At 44.3% G+C, this 19,068-nt stretch overlaps 1 protein-coding gene across 2 annotated transcripts in view; it reads left to right on the top strand.

Moving 5' to 3' along the window:
- The first annotated feature begins 8,307 nt into the window (after positions 1-8,307).
- kynu (kynureninase) overlaps positions 8,308-19,068 on the top strand; it is a 297,370-nt gene continuing 286,609 nt past the window's right edge. Inside the window, exon 1 of one of the 2 annotated variants that reach the window (XM_063048624.1) lies at positions 8,308-8,425. The gene's annotated coding sequence lies outside the window, so the exon portion shown is untranslated. Of the gene's footprint in view, positions 8,429-19,068 lie in introns of both variants that reach the window. The other variant, XM_063048626.1, reaches the window with a different exon arrangement.

Raw genomic sequence — 19,068 nt, 5'->3', positions numbered from 1 at the left:
TTTGTGCCTCAACCACCCCCTCAGGTAGTTCCTTCCCAGTTCTAACCATCTTCTGGATAACAATAAATTTCACTTCATATATCCTCTACACCTCCTAGACCTTAACTTAAAAAAAATGCCTTTTGGGTTTGTACATCCATTCTGCGGAAGAATGTCTTCCTCTTTACCCTATATACACCCGTCATAATATTGCACACCTCAGTCCACTCGACTCCAAGGAAAACCTAACTTATCTCGCTTCTCTTCAAGCAGAACAACTCTATCCTAAAAATGTCCGAGTGCATCTTCTTTGTTATCCACACAGAACAGTCATATCCATTCTGTTGTCTGGTGACCGGAACCGCACAGAGTACCTTAGCAACAAATGTTTACAAAGTTGTACCGTACCCTCCTTGCCTTTATATTCTATGGCCGGTTGAGATATAGGAGCAGAATTAGGCCAATTGGTTCACTGAGTCTGCTCTGCCATTTCATCATTGCTGATCACTGGACCTCCTCAGCCCCAGTCTCCTGCTTTCTCCCAGCATCCCTTCATGCTTTGACTAACCAAGAACCTATTAATCTCTGCCTTAAATATACCCAATGACTTGGCCTCCACAGCTGCCTGTGGCAACAAATTCCACAGATTCACCACTCACTGGCTAAAAGAAATTTCTCATCTCCGCTCTCAAAAAGGTAACATCCATCATTAAGAATTCCCATCACCCAGGAAATGCCCTCTCCTCATTGCACCATTGGGAAGGAGGTACAGAAGTGTGAAGGCATACACTCAATGACTCGGACAGCTCTGACCCTCTGCCATCCGATTTCTGAATGAACATTGAACCCATGAACATTACTTCAGTACTTTAAAAAAATTCTTATTTTTGCCCTATTAGTTTAACTATTTGCATATACTTACTGTAATTCGCAGCTTATTTTCTTTATTGCTATGTATTGCATAGTACTACTATCGCAAAGATAATAAATTTCACAGCATGTGCCAGTGATATTAAACCTGATTCAGATTTTGTTTCTGGTTCTGATTCTTGACAAACACTGAATTGAACAGTTCCATTGTTGTTGATTTTCCTATGGTTGCCAAAAGCGTAAGCTATGGAATTCTCTCCTGAAGGCTTTCAGTCACTCCATTTCTGTCTCCTTCCATTAGATATTTTTATAAGTTCTAATTTCCATAAGACCATAAAACATAGGAGCAAAATGAAGCCATTCAGTCCATCAAGTCTTCCCCGCCATTTCATCATGGCTGATCCATTTCCCTCTCAACCCCATTCTCCTGCCTTCTCCCCATGCCCTGACTAATCAAGAACCTATCAATCTCTGCCTTCAATGCACCAGAGACCTGGTCTCCATTCCACTTGTGGCAGTGAATCCCACAGATTCACCATCCTCTGGCTGAAGATATTCTTCCTCATCTTAGTTCTAAATGAATGTCCCTCTATTTTGAGACTGTGCACTCTGCTCCTAGACTTCCCCACCAGAGGAAACATCCACCCTATCTAGGTCTTCCAAAATTCAATAGGTTTCAAAGAGATCTTCTCTAAATTCCAGCAAGAACAGGCCCAGAACCATCAACCGCTGCTCATATTTCTTCACCGCATTCTTAATTTTCTGCCCTATTGATGCCATAGTTGATTTACTGTGACAGCTCCTGGCACAATGTAAACAAGCTGATGTAGTTATCAAATTCCTCTCAGCTCAGAAGATTGTAGTTCTCTCACTAATGATCCCAGTAGATAATTGTCAGCATTTGTATTTTTTGAGGGCTATGGTAATTAAATTTTAAGATATCCAATAGAATCTCAAGTCCAGTCAGAAATATTGTGCATCATATGCAGGATGCCATGCTCAGTTACACAAAACTCAAAATTGAAAATCTCAAATATAAATGGAAAATGCTAGAAATACTCAATCGGGCAGACTTCATCTGCGGGAAGAGAAAGAGAATGGATGAAGGCTCTTGGATCTGAAATGTTAGCTGTTTCTCTTTCCACAGCTGCTGCCTGACCAGCTGAATATTTCTATCATTGTGTTTTATATAGATAGATAGATACTTTATTGATCCCAAAGAAAATTACACTGTCACAGTAGCATTACAAGTGCACAGATGTACAAATGTTAGAAGGGAACTAGGGAGGTTAGAAAGAATAAAAAATAAGTTACCTCAAATGGGGGGGGGGGGGTTGGTATCACTCATTATAGAGCCAAATGGCCGAGGGTAAGAATGACCTCATTCAGCACTGTTTGGAGCAGGCAGTCATCTTAGTCTGTTACTAAATGTGCTCCCCTGTTCAGCCAAGGTGACATGCAGAGGATGAGAAATATTGTCCTGAATTGGCAGGGTTTTGCATGGAGTCCTTTGTTCTCCCACAGCCTCCAGTATGTCCAGTTCAACTCCGATAATAGAGGCAGTCTTTCTAATCAGTTTATTGAGCCTGTTGACATTACCCGTGCCCCAGCGTACCACTGCATAGAAGACTCTACGGGTTGAACATGTGAAAGAGAGGCTTGCATACTCTATAGGACCTCAGTCTTCTCAGGAAGTAGGAGTGACTCTGGCTCTTTTACACAGCCTCTATGTTGGTTCTCTACTCAAGTCTGTCATCCAGGTGCAACCCCAGGTACTTGTAGGTCCTCAGCACATCCACGTCCATACCATCAATAGTAACAAGGAGCAATGCAGGCTTAGTTTTCCTAAAGCCCATCACCATCTACTTTGTCCTACTAATGTTGAGCTGTAGACAATAGACAACAGATGCAGGAGTAGGCCATTCGGCCCTTTGAGCCAGCACCACCATTGACTGTGATCATGGCTGATCATCCACAATCAGTACCCCTTTCCTGCCTTCTCCCCATATCCCTTGACTCCACTATTTTTAAGAGGTCTATCTAACTCTTTCTTGAAAGCATCCAGAGAATTGGCCTCCACTGCCCTCTGAGGCAAAGCATTCCACAGATCCACAACCCTCTGTGTGAAAAAGTTTTTCCTCAACTCCGTTCTAAATGGCCTACACATTATTCTTAAGCTGTAGCTTCCGGTTCTGGACTCCCCCAACATCAGGAACATGTTTCCTGCCTGTAGCGTGTCCAATCCCATAACAACCTTATATGTTTCAATCAGATCCCCTCGCATTCTTCTAAATTCCAGTGTATACAAGCCCAGTTGCTCCAATCTTTCAACATATGACAGTCCCTCCATCCCGGGAATTAATCTTGTGAACCTATGCTGCACTCCCTCAATAGCAAGAATGTCCTTCCTCAAATTTGGAGACCAAAACTGTACACAATACTCTTGGTGTGGTCTCACCAGAGCTCTGTACAGCTGCAGAAGAACCTCTCAACTCCCCGTGTATGAAGGCCAACATGCCATTAGCTTTCTTCACTGTCTGCTGTACATGCATGCTTACTTTCAGTGCCTGATGAACGAGGACACCCAGATCTCATTGTACTTGCTCTTTTCCCAACTTGACACCATTCAGATAGTAATCTGCCTTCCTGTTCTTGCCACCAAAGTGCCATCCACATTAAAATGCATCTGCCATGCATCTGCCCACCCACCCAACCTGTCCAAGTCACCCTGCATTCTCATAACATCCTCTTTACATTTCACACTGCCACCCAGCTTTGTGTCATCGGCAAATTTGTTAATGTTACTTTTAATCCCTTCATCCAAATCATTAATGTATATTGTAAATGGCTGCGATCCCAGCACCGAGCCTTGCGGTACCCCACTAGTCACTGCCTGCCATTCTGAAAGGGACCCGTTTTCCCTACTCTTTGTTTCCGGCCTGCCAACCAATTTTCTATCCATGTCAGTACCCTACCCCCAATACCATGTGCTCTAAACACAAAATAAAGATCGAGTGCAGGTAGAACTGAGGACCCCTTCTCCTGTCTTCAACCCTCCTCCTTCTGGACACCCCGCCCGGGCCTTCTACCTGCACTCGATCTGTTTATCTCCAACTGTCGCCGAGACATCAACCGTCTCAACTTCACCACTCCTCTCTCCTGTTGCAACCTCACTCCCTCTGAACGCACTGCCCTCCACTCTCTCCGCACTAATCCCAACCTCACCATCAAACCTGCTGACAAAGGTAGTGCTGTAGTAGACTGGCGGATGGACCTCTACCTCACTGAGGCCAAACAGCAGCTCTCTGACACCACCTCTTACTTAACCCTGGAACAGGACCCCACCAAAAAACATCAAACCATTGTCTCCCGCACCATCACCACCCTTATCAACTCCGGAGACCTTCCATCCTCAGCCACAAAACTCATAATTCCCACACCCCGTACTGCTCAGTTTTACCTCCTCCACAAAATCCACAAGCCTGACTGTCCCGGTAGACCCGTAGTTTCTGTCTGCTCCTGTCCCACCGAACTTGTATCTGCCTACCTGGACTCCTTTTTGTCACCCATACTCCAGCCCCTCCCCACCTACATCTGGGATACATCCCATCCCTCCACCTCTTCAATAACTTCCAGTTCCCCGTTCCCAACCGCTTCATTTTCACGATGGATGTCCAATCCCTATACACCTCCATTCCTCATCAAGAAGGCCTCAAAGCCTTCCACTACTTTCTGGATAATAGACCTCACCAGTTCCCCACCACCACTACCCTCCTCCAGCTGGCAGAACTGGTTCGCACTCTCAGTAACTTCTCTTTTGGCTCTTCCCACTTTCTTCAGACTAAGGGTGTAGGTATGGAAACTCACATGGGCGCTAGCTATGCCTGCCTCTTCGTTGGTTATGTGGAACAGTCTGTGCTCCAACCCTATTCTGGTACTGCTTCCCAACTTTTCCTTCGGTTCATTGATGACTACATTGGTGCTGCTTCCTCCACCCATGCTGAGCTTGTCAATTTTATCGACTTTACTTCTAACTTCCACCCAGCCCTCAAATTCACCTGGTCCATCTCGGATACTTCTCTCCCTTTTCTCGATGTCTCGGTCTCCATCTCTGGAGACAGACTGTCCACTGACATCTTCTATAAGCCCACTGACTCTCTACTTCGACTATACCTCTTCCCACCCGGCCACATGCAGAAATGTTATTCCCTTTTCCTAGTTCCTCTGTCTCCGCTGCATCTGCTCCCAGGTTGAGGCTTTCTGTTCCAGGACATCTCAAATGTCCTCTTTCTTTAAGGATCATGGTTTCCCTTCTGCCATCGTCAATGATGCCCTCACCTGCATCTCCTCCATTTCCCGCACTTCAGCCCTCACCCCATCCTCTGTCACCACGCCAAGGACAGAGTTCCCCTCGTCTTCACCTACCACCCCACCAGCCTCCGGATCCAGCACATTATCCTCCGCAACTTCCGCCACCTTCATCAGGACCCCACCAGTAAGCACATCTTTCCCTCTCCACCCCTCTCTGCTTTCCGCAGGGATTGGTCCCTCCGCGACTCCCTGGTCCACACGTCCCTCCCCACGGATCTCCCACCTGGCACTTATCCCTATAAGTGCAAGTGCTACACCTGTCCCTACACCTCCTCTCTTGCCACCATTCAGGGTCCCAAACAATCCTTCCAAATGAGGCAACACTTCACTTGTGAGTCTGTTGGGGTCATCTATTGCATCCGGTGCTCCTGGTGCAGCCTCCTCTACATCAGTGAAACCCGACGCAGATTGGGGGACCGCTTCATCGAGCACCTCCGCTCCGTCTGCCACAACAGACAGGATCTTCCAGTAGCCACCCACTTCAACTCTGCTTCCCACTCCCATTCAGACATGTCCATACATGGCCTCCTCTACTGCCATGATGAGGCCAAACTCAGTTTGGAGGAGCAACACCTCACACTCTCTGGGTAGTCTCCAGCCCCTTGGTATGAACATAGAATTCTCCAACTTCCGGTAGTTCCCTCCCCCTCCCTTCTCCTATCCCTATTTCACTCTGCCCCCTCCCCCAGCTACCTATCACCTCCCTCATGGTTCCGCCTCCTTCTACTACCCATTGTGTTTTCCCCTATTCTTTCTTCACCTTTCCTGCCTATCACCTCCCTACCTCCACTCCCCCACCCCTTTATCTTTCCCCACTGGTTTTTCACGTGGAACCTACCAGCCTTCTCCTTCACACCCTCCCCCCACCTTCTTTATAGGGCCTCTGCCCCTTCCCGCTACAGTCCTTACGAAGAGTTCCGGCCCGAAACGTAGACCGATCTTTTCCATGGATGCTGCCCAACCTCCTGAGTTCCTCTAGCGTGTTGTGAGTGTTACCATGTGCTCTAATTTTGCCCACTAGTCTCCTCTGTGGAACCTTATCAAAGGCTTTCTGAAAGTCCAGGTACACTACATCCACTGGCTCTCCCTTGTCCATTTTCATAGTTAAATCCTCAAAAAATTCCAGAAGATTAGTCAAGCATGATATCCCCTTCGTAACTCCATGCTGACTCAGACCAGTCCTGTTACTGCTATCCAAATGTGCCACTATTTCATCTTTTATAATTGACTCCAGCATCTTCCCCACCACTGATGTCAGGCTAACTGGTCTATAATTCCCTGCTTTCTCTTTCCCTCCTTTCTTAAAAAGTGGGATAACATTAGCTTCCCGCCAATCCGTAAGAATTGATCCTGAATCTATAGAACATTGGAAAATGATTACCAATGTGTCCACAATTTCTAGAGCCACCTCCTTAAGTACCCTGGGATGCAGACCATCAGGACCTGGGATTTACCAGCCTTCAGTCCCATCAGTCTACTCAACACTATTTCCTGCCTAAAATAAATTTCCTTCAGTTGCTCCATTACCCTAGGTCCTCTGGCCACTATTACATCTGGGAGATTGTTTGTGTCTTCTCTAGTGAAGACAGATCCAAAGTACATGTTCAACTCGTCGGCCATTTCCTTGTTCCCCTAATAATTTCACCTGTTTCTGTCTTCAAGGGCCCAACTTTGGTCTTAACTAATTTTTTCCTCTTCACATACCTAATTTTTTTAAAACTATTTTTTATTAACGACCTGGATGTGGGGGTAGAAGGGTGGGTTGGCAAGTTTGCAAACGACACAAAGGTTGCTGGTGTTGTAGATAGTGTAGAGGATTGTCGAAGATTGCAGAGAGACATTGATAGGATGCAGAAGTGAGCTGAGAAGTGGCAGATGGAGTTCAACCCAGAGAAGTGTGAGGTGGTACACTTTGGAAGGACAAACTCCAAGGCAGAGTACAAAGTAAATGGCAGGATACTTGGTAGTGTGGAGGAGCAGAGGGATCTGGGGGTACATGTCCACAGATCCCTGAAAGTTGCCTCACAGGTGGATAGGGTAGTTAAGAAAGCTTATGGGGTGTTAGCTTTCATAAGTCGAGGGACAGAGTTTAAGAGTCACGAGGTAATGATGCAGCTTTATAAAATTCTGGTTAGGTCACACTTGGAGTACTGTGTCCAGTTCTGCTCGCCTCACTATAGGAAGGATGTGGAAGCATTGGAAAGGGTACAGAGGAGAGTTACCAGGATGCTGCCTGGTTTAGAGCGTATGCATTGTGATGAGAGATTAAGGGAGCTCGGGCTTTACTCTTTGGAGAGAAGGAGGATGAAAGGAGACATGATAGAGGTGTACAATATATTAAGAGGAATAGATAGAGTGGATAGCCAGCGCTGTCTTCCCCAGGGCACCACTGCTCAATACAAGAGGACATGACTTTAAGGTAAGGGGTAGGAAGTTCAAGGGGGATATTAGAGGAAGGTTTTTACTCGTAGAGTGGTTGGTGCGTGGTGCCTGAGTCAGTGGTGGAGGCAGATACACTAGTGAAATTTAAGAGACTACTAGGCAGGTATATGGAGGAATTAAAGGGGGGGGGGGTTATATGGGAGGCAGTGTTTGAGGGTCAGCACAACATTGTGGGCCAAAGGGCCTGTACTGTGCTGTACTATTCTATGTTCTATCTTCTAAAGAAGCTTTTACTATCACGAGACTAGACGATTTTACTAGATGATTCAGCTTGCACCATTTGATAAAGTCCTCCACCATATGATACAAGATCCAGCCATTTTGTTTTTAGAGGTTGATCTGCTGCTACATTTTTTCCACCTACTCTCTTTAAGACACACCTATTTCTCTGCGATCTCTTTCCATGAACAATATTAGTATTGCAATGGTTATCTTTCGTTTGAAGTACATTTCGTTGTAAAGTTCAGCAAGACGTTAATAAAATCCAGTTCACATGAAATCTATAAAAAAGTACAACGCTTTCTTTATAGATTGAGAAATGCTCAAAGTAATTGCAAATGCCCTTTTATTTCAGGGAATTCCTAGTTTCAATTGATTGAAAAGGCATTGTCAGCGTTCTGTTTGGTAGTTTGGTTCAGTGAACAGGTTGAGAGTGACGAGAGGATATTTCACTGGGGATCGGCTACACCGTGATCGATTTGACTGTGAGCGTTAAATCAACGCATCGAAAGCTGCAGCGAGGTCACTGCGTCACACACGTGAGGTAGTAGTTTTGCTTCGTTTTTTTCTTAAATTTCAATTAGTTTAATTTATGATATCGGAGTCTATGCTGAAGATTAATGCTTGCTCGTCGTAGGTGAGGGAAGTAACACTTCGGGGGAGTTAATTCAAATCTCAATAGTACTGAGACTGAGGCGAAAGATTGCAGGAGTCCCTGAGTTGCGATTACCTGTTGTAACTAAGGCCGATTGCATTGGTCTTTTAAATTAATTATCTTTTTACAGGGCGGAAAGTTTTTAAAGAGAGTGTGAGATTTGCCTCGGAAGGTAACGGGACTTGTTGAACAAAGTCCTTGGAGCTAATATTTCCAGACATTGCAACCATTCAATGGGCGAGCCATTTAAAAAGATCCTCATGCCTGTTTTAGGGTGGTGAATTCGATCACCACTTCAAGTGACAGTATTTTTCCCATAAATCAGAAATTTCCAGTATTTGATGTACATTGTTTTATTTCGCGAATTTATTTCTTTGTGTGAAATGGCATGGCGGCACGAAACTCGGCAGCATACCGTGTTAGGGATAAGTTCCAGCAGTATAAGCCAAAATAGACTGTATTTTGATGCTAAGAAGGAAAAGCAGTTTTAAGATATAAAATGATTTGGATGGATGTACAGTAGTTTCACAGCACTGAATTACATTTTGGTTTCAGTTATGCAAGATGTTCCCTGTTTCTTTGCCATAAGTTTATTGCTATTAACGGATATCTTAGAAGATCCCTTGTGAGGGTTTTCAGAAGCAGACTCCCTTGCCATTTATGTAGGCCCATGTTCTATTTTATTGAGCTGATAGTAACTATTTACAGCATCTATTTATAGAGGTAGCTGTTCTTGAACCAAGATGCTCACCCACGTTGAAGAACAACTACTTCCCTTCAACACAAGGGTTGTTCCTGAACACAGCCAACCTCCTTGTAGCAGCAGTCTGACCACTCTCTGTACTACAATGAACTTTTTTTGTTATAATTGTATTATTCATTTTTTTGTATAATGTGTTGGTTTATTATTGTCACAAGCACTAAGATACAAACGTTCATCTTATAAACTGTTCATACAGATTAAACCATGACACAGTGCATTGAGGTAGAATAAGGTAAAACAATAATAACATGGGATATAATGACATGCCAGATCTCTTTAGCCACCTGAGGAAGTGAAGGCATCCTTGAGTTTTCTTTGTGGTTGGACCACGATGAGCTGTTGGTTGTAATCTCACTTAGAAACTTGACCCACTCAACCTCAACACTGTTGATGCAGGCAGGAGCATGGAAGCTCCCCCTCTTTATAAAGTCAGTGACCAGCTGTTTTGCTGCTGTTGGTATTTGTGTTTTATTTGTGATTATTGTGTATCTCGTGACTGCTGTAAGTTAGTTTCCCATTGCAGACGCACTTGTGCGAGACCAGAAATGTGACTGACTGAGCATTATCCTCCCTATAGACTTGTGAATACAAAAGGATGATAGGAATCAGTTCCCAAATATGGTGACTGTCTCAGGGGGGATGATACAAGTTAAAGTTGCTTGAGAATGCAATAGTGATCCTATGGCAGAAGACTTTTATCCTTAGTGGAAGCTTTCATTTTTTAAGCTGTAGTTGAAGAAATCTTGATGAATTTATTCTGAATCATGAGTACTGAGGACTAACGGGGGAGCTGAAATTTAAATATTTTTGGTTATTTTGGACATCGCCAACAAGACCTACATGGGTGGACCATCTTTAGTTACCCCCTTGGACTTGTGTTCTGGGCAATTTTGAATGGCAGTGAAATATTAATACACACACTCCATCACTCTCCGGACTTGTTCTCAGTAGTTGCTTGCCTCCATTTGATTTCTTCTGTTTTGTCAGGTTAATGTTAGAGAATGTGAGCTGAGTGGTCTCTAATTGAGGATCAGTATTTTCAGAGTGGCATTTCAATGTTGATTCTGACCTGCTGTATATCTTCCCATAATGGTAAAAAAATTCTTCATGGATGACTTCAACATGATATATTTTGAAATTATTTGAATATTAAAGCAGTGTCAAACCTTATATGGTGTTGTTTGTTCACACTGACTTTGCTTAAGGCTATTGAATTCTTTATTAATTAAGTTACCCAAGGTGTGAAGTAGATGCAATTTGCATGCTTTTTTCTGCTGATGAATATGTACAATGCCCCTGCTATCTCAACAGGATCTAATCCATACATTTTATGGGGGTTAACTCTGCTTCTACTACACAAAGACAGATAAAACAACTGCTTGCTTCTTGCTGTCTTTTCTGTCCTTGAAGGTTGGACTGGAAGGAGGAAGTACCAATGTTAAAGAAGGTGCAAATATTTAGCCTCAGGATGTGACTGAAAGCAGTTATAGTCAGATCTATCCAATTTTCAGCCTCAATGAGAATTGTATGATATACTTGATGGCCCTTAACAGGTTAACACATTATGTTAACACATTAGCAAATCAATTTGAGTTAAATTGACAGATGCTATGAGAGGCTTAGTAAAGATCTAACCAATTTAAAAAATGTACATGCTGAAAATAATGATTGTTGAATGTGGCTTATGGTAGTAAAATCTGAAGGGAAATTGAAACCCAGCTTCATCTCTTTCAGTGCATATCATTATGTAATTCAGAGTAAATCCTTGCTCTGTTTGTTTTATAGTTTATCACAATTCAATATTCACATTTGTATCTTCATTTCACGTAGCTCCGATGCTTAATGTTGTTAGGAATTAAGACGAGTTTATAATTGAACTCTATTTAAAGATTAGTTTTGGTTTTTTTGGGATGGATCTATAGCATAACCTGAAATCAAATAAGAGCAAGACTCAGGGCAAACAGCCAGTGGTGATTTGGCTAAAATAATTCATGGCCAGAAATGTCATGGTTATTAACAAAAGGTGTGAAATCTCTCTGGACTACCCAACTCCATTCAGTTGCCAGCAGGTGAAATGACAAAATTGTAGAAAATTCCAAAAATTTTCTTCCCTGCTGAGGGATGCTACCATTATTGTTGAGCTGATGTGGAACTGTTCTGTCAAAGATGGCTCAGGCTAGCCAGAATAAAAGAAAATTGACACTGTCTCATCACATCAATTTAACAATTCTTTACTACTCTGAGCTGAAATACATACATTTTGATGCTCATTTTCACCCTACATTTCGTTATATGGTTCATAATTTTTATGGCCGATAAACACTATTCCTTAAACTACTTTGCCATCAGCGGAGATCTTAGAAGCCCCATGGAAGTCTGGTGTTCCAGCCAGCCTTTGTCACAGTTTCTCTCTCCAGTGCTTCATCTTTCCTTGTCTAATCATTGAAAGCACGTGTACTGATAAGAACGGTTCCAAGTTCAAAGTAAATTTATTAGCGAAGTACGTATTAGCAAGTACATGTCACCACAACCCTGAGGTTAATTTTCCTCTGAGGATTGACAGTAAATGCAAAAAGAGAAACAGTAGAATCACTGAGAAACTGTGCACAAGATGGAGGAACAACCAGTACAAAAGACAACAAATTGTGCAAATTGAAAAGTAAATGAACAATAAATATAAAGAGCATCAGATGAATGAAGTGAGTCATAGAACATAGAATAGTACAGCACAGTACAGGCCCTTCGGCCCACAATGTTGTGCCGGCCCTTAAATCCTGCCTCCCATATAACCGCCCACCTTAAATTCCTCCATATATCTGTCTAGTAGTCTCTTAAATTTCACTAGTGTATCTGCCTCGACCATTGACTCAGGCAGTGTATTCCATGCACCAACCACTGTCAGAGTTACAAACCTTCCTCTAACATCCCCTTTGAACTTCCCACCCCTTACCTTAAAGCCATGTCCCCTTGTATTGAGCAGTGGTGCCCTGGGGAAGAGGCGCTGGCTATCCACTCTATCTATTCCTCTTAATATCTTGTACACCTCTATCATGTCTCCTCTCATCCTCCTTCTGTCCAAAAAGTAAAGCCCTAGCTTTACTGTTAGTCCATAGGTTGTGGGAACAGCTCAGTGTTGGGATGAACAAAGTTGAATGAAGTTATCCCCTTTGGTTCAAGAGCCTGACGGTTGAGGGGTAATAACTGTTCCTGAACCCATTGGCTTGGGTTCTGAGGCTCATCTTCCTGATCACAGCAACGAGAAGAGAACATGGCCTGGTTGGTGGGGTTCCCTGATGATGGATGCTGCTTTCCAGTGACAGCGTTCCATGTAGATGTGCTCAGTGGTGGGGTAGGCTTTACCTGTGTTGGATTGGACTATATCCAGCACTTTTTGTAGGCTTTTCAAGAGTATTGATGCTTCCGTACCAGGCCGAGATATAACCAGTCAGTATACTATTCACCATGCTTATATAGCAGTCCGTCAAAGTACTAGATGCAATGTTGAATCCTCGCAAACATCTAAGTAGAGGTGCTGCCATGCTTTCTTTGGACCAGCTGGAAAAATGGGCTGAAAAATGGCAGATGGAGTTTAATACAGACAAGTGTGAGGTATTGCACTTTGAAAGGACAAACCAAGGTAGAACATACAAGGTAAATGGTAGGGCACTGAGGAGTGCAGTAGAACAGAGGGATCTGGGAATACAGATACAAAATTCCCTAAAAGTGACGTCACAAGTAGATAGGGTTATAAAGAGAGCTTTTGGTACATTGGCCTTTATAAGTCAAAGTATTGAATATAAGAGTTAGATTGTTATGGTGAGGTTGTATAAGGCATTGGTGAGGCCGAATTTGGAGTATTGTGTACAGTTTTGGTCACCAAATTACAGAAAGGATATTAATAAGGTTGAAAGAGTGCAGAGAAGGTTTACAAGGATGTTGCCGGGACTTGAGAAACTGAGTTACAGAGAAAGGTTGAATAGGTTAGGACTTTATTCCCTGGAGCGTAGAAGAATGAGGGGAGATTTGATAGAGGTATATAAAATTATGATGGGTATAGATAGAGTGAATGCAAGCAAGCTTTTTCCACTGAGGCTAGGGGAGGAAAAAAAACCAGAGGACATGGGTTAAGGGTGAGGGGGGAAAAGTTCAAAGGGAACATTGGGGGGGGCTACTTCACACAGAGAGTGGTGGGAGTGCGGAATGAACTGCCAGATGAAGTGGTAAATCCAGGCTCACTTTTAACATTTAAGAAAAACTTGGACAGATACATGGATGAGAGGTGTATGGAGGGATATGGTCCAGGTGCAGGTCAGTGGGACTTTGCAGAAAAATGGTTCGGCGCAGTTAAGAAGGGCCAAAAGGCCTGTTTCTGTGCTGTAATGTTCTGTGGTTCTATGGTAATGGTGCTTCCATGGTGGATCCAGGACAGAGACACTAAGATGAAAACATTGAGGAATTTAAAGTTGCTGACCCTTCCTTCCTCTGAATCCTAGATGAGGACCAGCTCATGGACCTTCAGTTTTTTTTCTCCTGTAGCCAAAAATCAGTTCTTTGGTTTTGCAAACATTGAGTCAGAGGATCCTGCTCAACCCCATACACCTGCCTTCTAGCCATTTCCTTTTATACTAGAACCAATCAGGAAACTATCAACTTCCACTTTAAATATACTCACGGACTTGGCCTCCACCACAGTGTGTGGCAGAGCATTCCACAGATTCGCTCCTCTCTGGCTAAAATTCCACCTCACCTCTCTTCTGAAAGGTTGCCCCTCAGTTTTGAGGCTGTGTCCTATAGTTCTAGATGCCCACCACCAGAAGAAACATCCTCTCCCCATCTATCTTATCTAGTCCTTTTAACATTCGGTAGGTTTCAATGAGATCCCCCTGAATTTTTCTAAATTCCAGTGAGTACAGGCTCAAAGCTGCCAAATGCTCCTCGTATGTTAACCCTTCGTTCTCAGAATCATCCTTGTGAACCTCCTCTGGAGTCTCTCCAATGACAACACAGCCTTTCTGAGATATAGGACCCAAAACTGTTGACAATACTCCAAGAACAACAGGAATTCTGCAGATGCTGGAAATTCAAGCAACACACATCAAAGTTGCTGGTGAACGCAGCAGGCCAGGCAGCATCTGTAGGAAGAGGTGCAGTCGACAAAGGGTCTCGGCCTGAAACGTCGACTGCACCTCTTCCTACAATACTCCAAGTGTGGCTTGACCAGTGTCTTATAAAGCCTCTGCATTATCTCTTTGCTTTTGTATACAATTCCCCTCAAAATAAAGGCTAACGTTTCATTTGCTGCCTTTACCACAGACTCAACCTGTAAATTAAACTTCTGGAGTCTTGCATGCGGACTCCTAAGTCCCTCTGCACCTCTGATATTTGAATTTTTATCCATTTAGATAATAGTCTGCACTAGTGTTCCTTTTACCAAAATGCATTATCAGACATTTCCTGACACTGTATTCCATCTGCCAGTTTTTTGCCCATTCTTCCAATTTGTCTAAGTCTTGCTGCAATCGCATTGCTTCCTCAGCATTACCTAGCCTTACATCTATCTTCGTATCATCCGCAAACTTTGCCAGAAAGCCATCAATTCCGTTATCTAAGGCATTAACAAATCATTGATGTAGTCCATCTGGTCCAGGTGACTTATCCACCTTAAGACCTTTGAGCTTGCCAAGTACTTTGTAATCGCAATGGCACTAACGATTGCTCTCTGGTACTCGATCTCTGGCACAGTGCTGGTGTCTTCCACAGTGAAGGCAGATGCAAAGTACTCATTAAGTTCACCTGCCATTTCTTTGTTCCCCATTACCACCTCATCAGCATCATTTTCCTGTGATCTGATACCAACTCTCGCTTCCCTTTTAGTCTTTATAATATGGAAGAAACTTTTAGTATACTGCTTTATAGTATTGGCTAGTTTGCCCTCATAATTCATCTTTTCCCTTCTTATAACTTTTTTAGTTGCCTTTCGTTGGATTTTAAAAGCATCCCAATCATCCAACTTCCCACTCAATTTTGCTACCTTGTATGCCCTTTCCTTGGCTTTTATGCGGTCCTTAACTTCCCTTGGCAGCCACGGTTGCCTAGCCCGGCCATTTGAGAACAATTTCTTCTGTGGAAATATCTATCCTGAGCCTTGTGAACTAATCCCAGAAACTTCAGCCAGCTCTGTTCCGTCATTGTCCCTGCTGGTATCCTCCTTCAGTCCTTCTGGGCAAGCTCCTCACTAATGCCTCTGTAATTCCCTTTATTCCATTCTGATACTGATACATGTGAATTCTGCTTCTCCCTCTCAAGTTGCAGGATGAATTCAATCATGTTATGATCGCAGTTTTCTAAAGGGTTCCTTTATATTAAGCTCCCTAATAAGGCCTGGGTTATTACACAGTACCCAATCTAAGATGGCTTTTCGCTGAGTAGGCTCAAGCACAAGCTGCTCTAAAAAGCCACCTCGTAGGCATTCAACAAAGTTCCTCTGTTAGGATCTGACACCAACCTGATTTTCCCAAACCCCCTGCATATTGAAGTCCCCCCTTACAATTGTGACATTACCATTATTACATGCCTTTTCGAGCTCCCTTAGTAAGCTCAATCCACATCTTGGCTACTATTTGGAGGCCGAAATATGATTTCCATTATGTTTTATTTACCCTTACAGTTCCTTGACGCCACCCACAAAGATCCAACATTTTCTGACCCAATAATCACCTCCTAAAGATGTAATTCCACCTCTTACCAAAGGAGCCACACCACTGCCTATGCCTTCTTGCCTATCCTTTTGATACAAAGTATATCCTTTAATGTTAAGCTCCCAACTATGGCCTCCTTTCAGCAACGACTCAGTGATGCCCACAACGTCATACTGACCAATCTCTAATTGTGCCACAAGTTGGTCCACCTTATTCCGAATGCTCTGCAGCACCTTCAGTCCTGCATTCTTCATCTTTTTGAATGTTGCCTCTGTGCTACAATTTAACTCTTTACTCTGTCTGCATTTGTACCCAGTTATTGGCTTGTCCTTCCTTACATTCACATTACACCCATCATCTGCTTGAATTGAATTAACTTTATTTCTTAGATTCTTCACATAAATGAAGAGTAAAAGTCCTTATGTTACATTTCCATCTAAACGTGCAATGGGCAAACATAGTAATTTGTAATTGTTTATAATAAATAGTACAATCAATGTTGTGTACATACATCTATTGATGCTTCTGGACACATCTTCAGTGATGTTCCTGGAATCATCGGGTGTTTCGGGTCTTTCAACATCATACCACCTCCTCCAGGTGACCCAGCTGGGGCGGATCAGACCCCAGCTTGTGTCCAGATGGCTAGCTACTTATGACTCCATGGCTCCCCTCTTTTGAGCCACAGCCATCTTGAGGCCCTCTCTGCTGCATCGGTGGTACTGCGGATGGCTCTCCTCTTCCTCTCTCCCTCGATGCCCAAAATGCTGAAGGCTCTAACTAAAGAATGGGCTATGAATCCCCTACAACCAACCTCCACTGGGAGACACCTCGCTCTCCATCCAGCCTGCTGACAGTTGCTGACCAGTCCTGCGTACTTGGAGAGCTTCCTTTCAAAGGCCTCCTCCAAGCTATCTTCCCATGGGACTGTCAACTCCAGCAGCACCACTTGCTTAGTAAACTCAGACACTAGGACAATGTCTGGTCGCAGGGTGGTGGCTGCGATATGGTTGGGGAATTTCAGCTCCCCTTTGAGGTCCACCAACAGCTGCCAGTCCCTTGCAGAGGTCAGAATGCCTGCAGATGTTCTTTTGGCAGGTATTAGCTGCTCCCCAGCTCTGACAAAGGCAATGGTCTGCTTGGAGGGTCGGGACCGCTTCCCCCACTCAACGCCTGCGCTGACGGCTTCAGCGATGGTCTTCAGGACCTGATCATGCCTCCACCTGTACCGTCCCTCACCAAGTGCCCTTGCACAGCCGCTGAGGATGTGCTCCAGGGTTCCTCGCTTGGAGCACAGTGGACACACAGATGATTCTGCCTTGCCCCATGTGTGCAGGATTGATGGGCTTGGAAGCACATTGTACACTGCCTGGATGAGAAATTGGATGCGGTGTGGTTCGGCTTTCCAAAGATCAGCCCAGGTCACTTTCCTCTCAACCGCATTCTCCCATCTTGTCCAAGTTCCCTGTTGCTTCATTCCCACCGCCTTGCAGGCTCTCATCTCCTCCACTACTGCTGTCACCTCCTCCTGAACTAGATGACGTCTTTCCTTCCCTCTGGTGTCCATTTGGGGAGTTGACGCAGCCTTGCCACTCAAGTCAGCATGATTTCAGCAGTCTGATGGCCTGTGGACGAAGCTGTGCTGGAGCCTGTTGGCCCTGGCTTTTATGCTGCAGTACTGCTTCCCAGATAGTAGCAAGTGGAATAGATTGTGGTTGGGATGGCTTAGGTCCCCAATGATCCTACGGGCCCTTTTTATACACCTGTCCTTGTAAATGTCCTGAATCATGGGAAGTTCACAACAACAGATGTGCTGGGCTGTCCGCACCACTCTCTGCAGAGTCCTGCGATTGAGGGAGGTACAGTTCCCATACCAGGCAGTGATGCAGCCAGTCAGGATGCTCTCAATTGTGGCCCTATAGAAAGTTCTTAGGATTTGGGGGCCCATACCAAACTTCCTCAACCGTCTTGAGGTGAAAGAGGTGCTGTTGTGTCTTTTACACCACACAGCTGGTATGTACAGACCACGTGAGGTCCTCGGTGATGTGGATGCCAAGGAACTTGAAACTGTTTACCCTCTCAACCCCAGATTCATTGATGTCTATAGGAGTTAGCCTGTCTCCATTCCTCCTGTAGTCCACAACCAGCTCCTTTGTTTTTGTGACATTGAGGGAGAGGTTATTTTCTTGACACCACTGTACCAGAGAGATGACTTCTTCCCTGTAGGCCACTTTGTTATTGTTTGAGATAAGGCCAATCAATGTAGTGTCGTCAGCAAATTTAATTAGCAGATTGGAGTTGTGCATGGCGATACAGTCATGGGTATACAGGGAGTAAAGGAGGGGCTCCTGTATTGAGAGTCAGAGGGTTGGAGGTGAGGAAGCCCACTCTTACAACCTGCTGGCAATCTGACAGGAAGTCCAGGATCCAGTTGCACGCAGGGTCAAGGCTGAGGTCACTGAGCTTCTTGTTGATCCTGGATCGAACTATGGTGTTGAATGATGAACTGTAGTCCAAGAACAGCATTCTCAAGTAAGCATCCTTCTTCTCCAGATGTGTAAGGTGGCTATTGCGATGTCTGTTGATCGGTTGTGTCAGTAGGTAAATTGTAGGGGGTCCAGTGTGGGTGGTAGCAAGATGTAGATGTACCCTTGACCAGCCTCTCAAAGCATTTGCTTATTACTGAGGTGACTGTGACAGGACGCTAGCCATTCAGGCACATTACCTTGGTCTTTTTTGGTACAGGGACAATGGTGGATAATTTGAAGCAGGGAGAGGGAGAAGTTAAAAATGTCTATAAACACACCTACCAGTTGAGCTGCGCACATCCTAAGTACTCGCCCTGGGATTCCGACTATCCTCTCATTGGAAACAATCTGCGTACCTCAGCCTCGGAGATGACCAGATTGCAGGTTGTAGCGGTGGCTTTCCTTGGAGGCTCAGGGTTAGATGGCAGCAGCCCGGAACAGACGGCAGCATGACAGTAAGGATTCGTCTTTGTCTTCGTCTTCGTCTTCGTCTTCATCTTCGTCCTCGTCCTCCTCCTCCTCCTCCTCCTTCTTCTCTATTGT

This window comes from Mobula hypostoma, chromosome 5 (genome assembly GCF_963921235.1).
Source record: "Mobula hypostoma chromosome 5, sMobHyp1.1, whole genome shotgun sequence".
Lineage (NCBI taxonomy): Eukaryota > Metazoa > Chordata > Chondrichthyes > Myliobatiformes > Myliobatidae > Mobula > Mobula hypostoma.
Note: the sequence above shows the minus strand (reverse complement) of the source record. Positions and strands in the feature narration are given on the sequence as shown.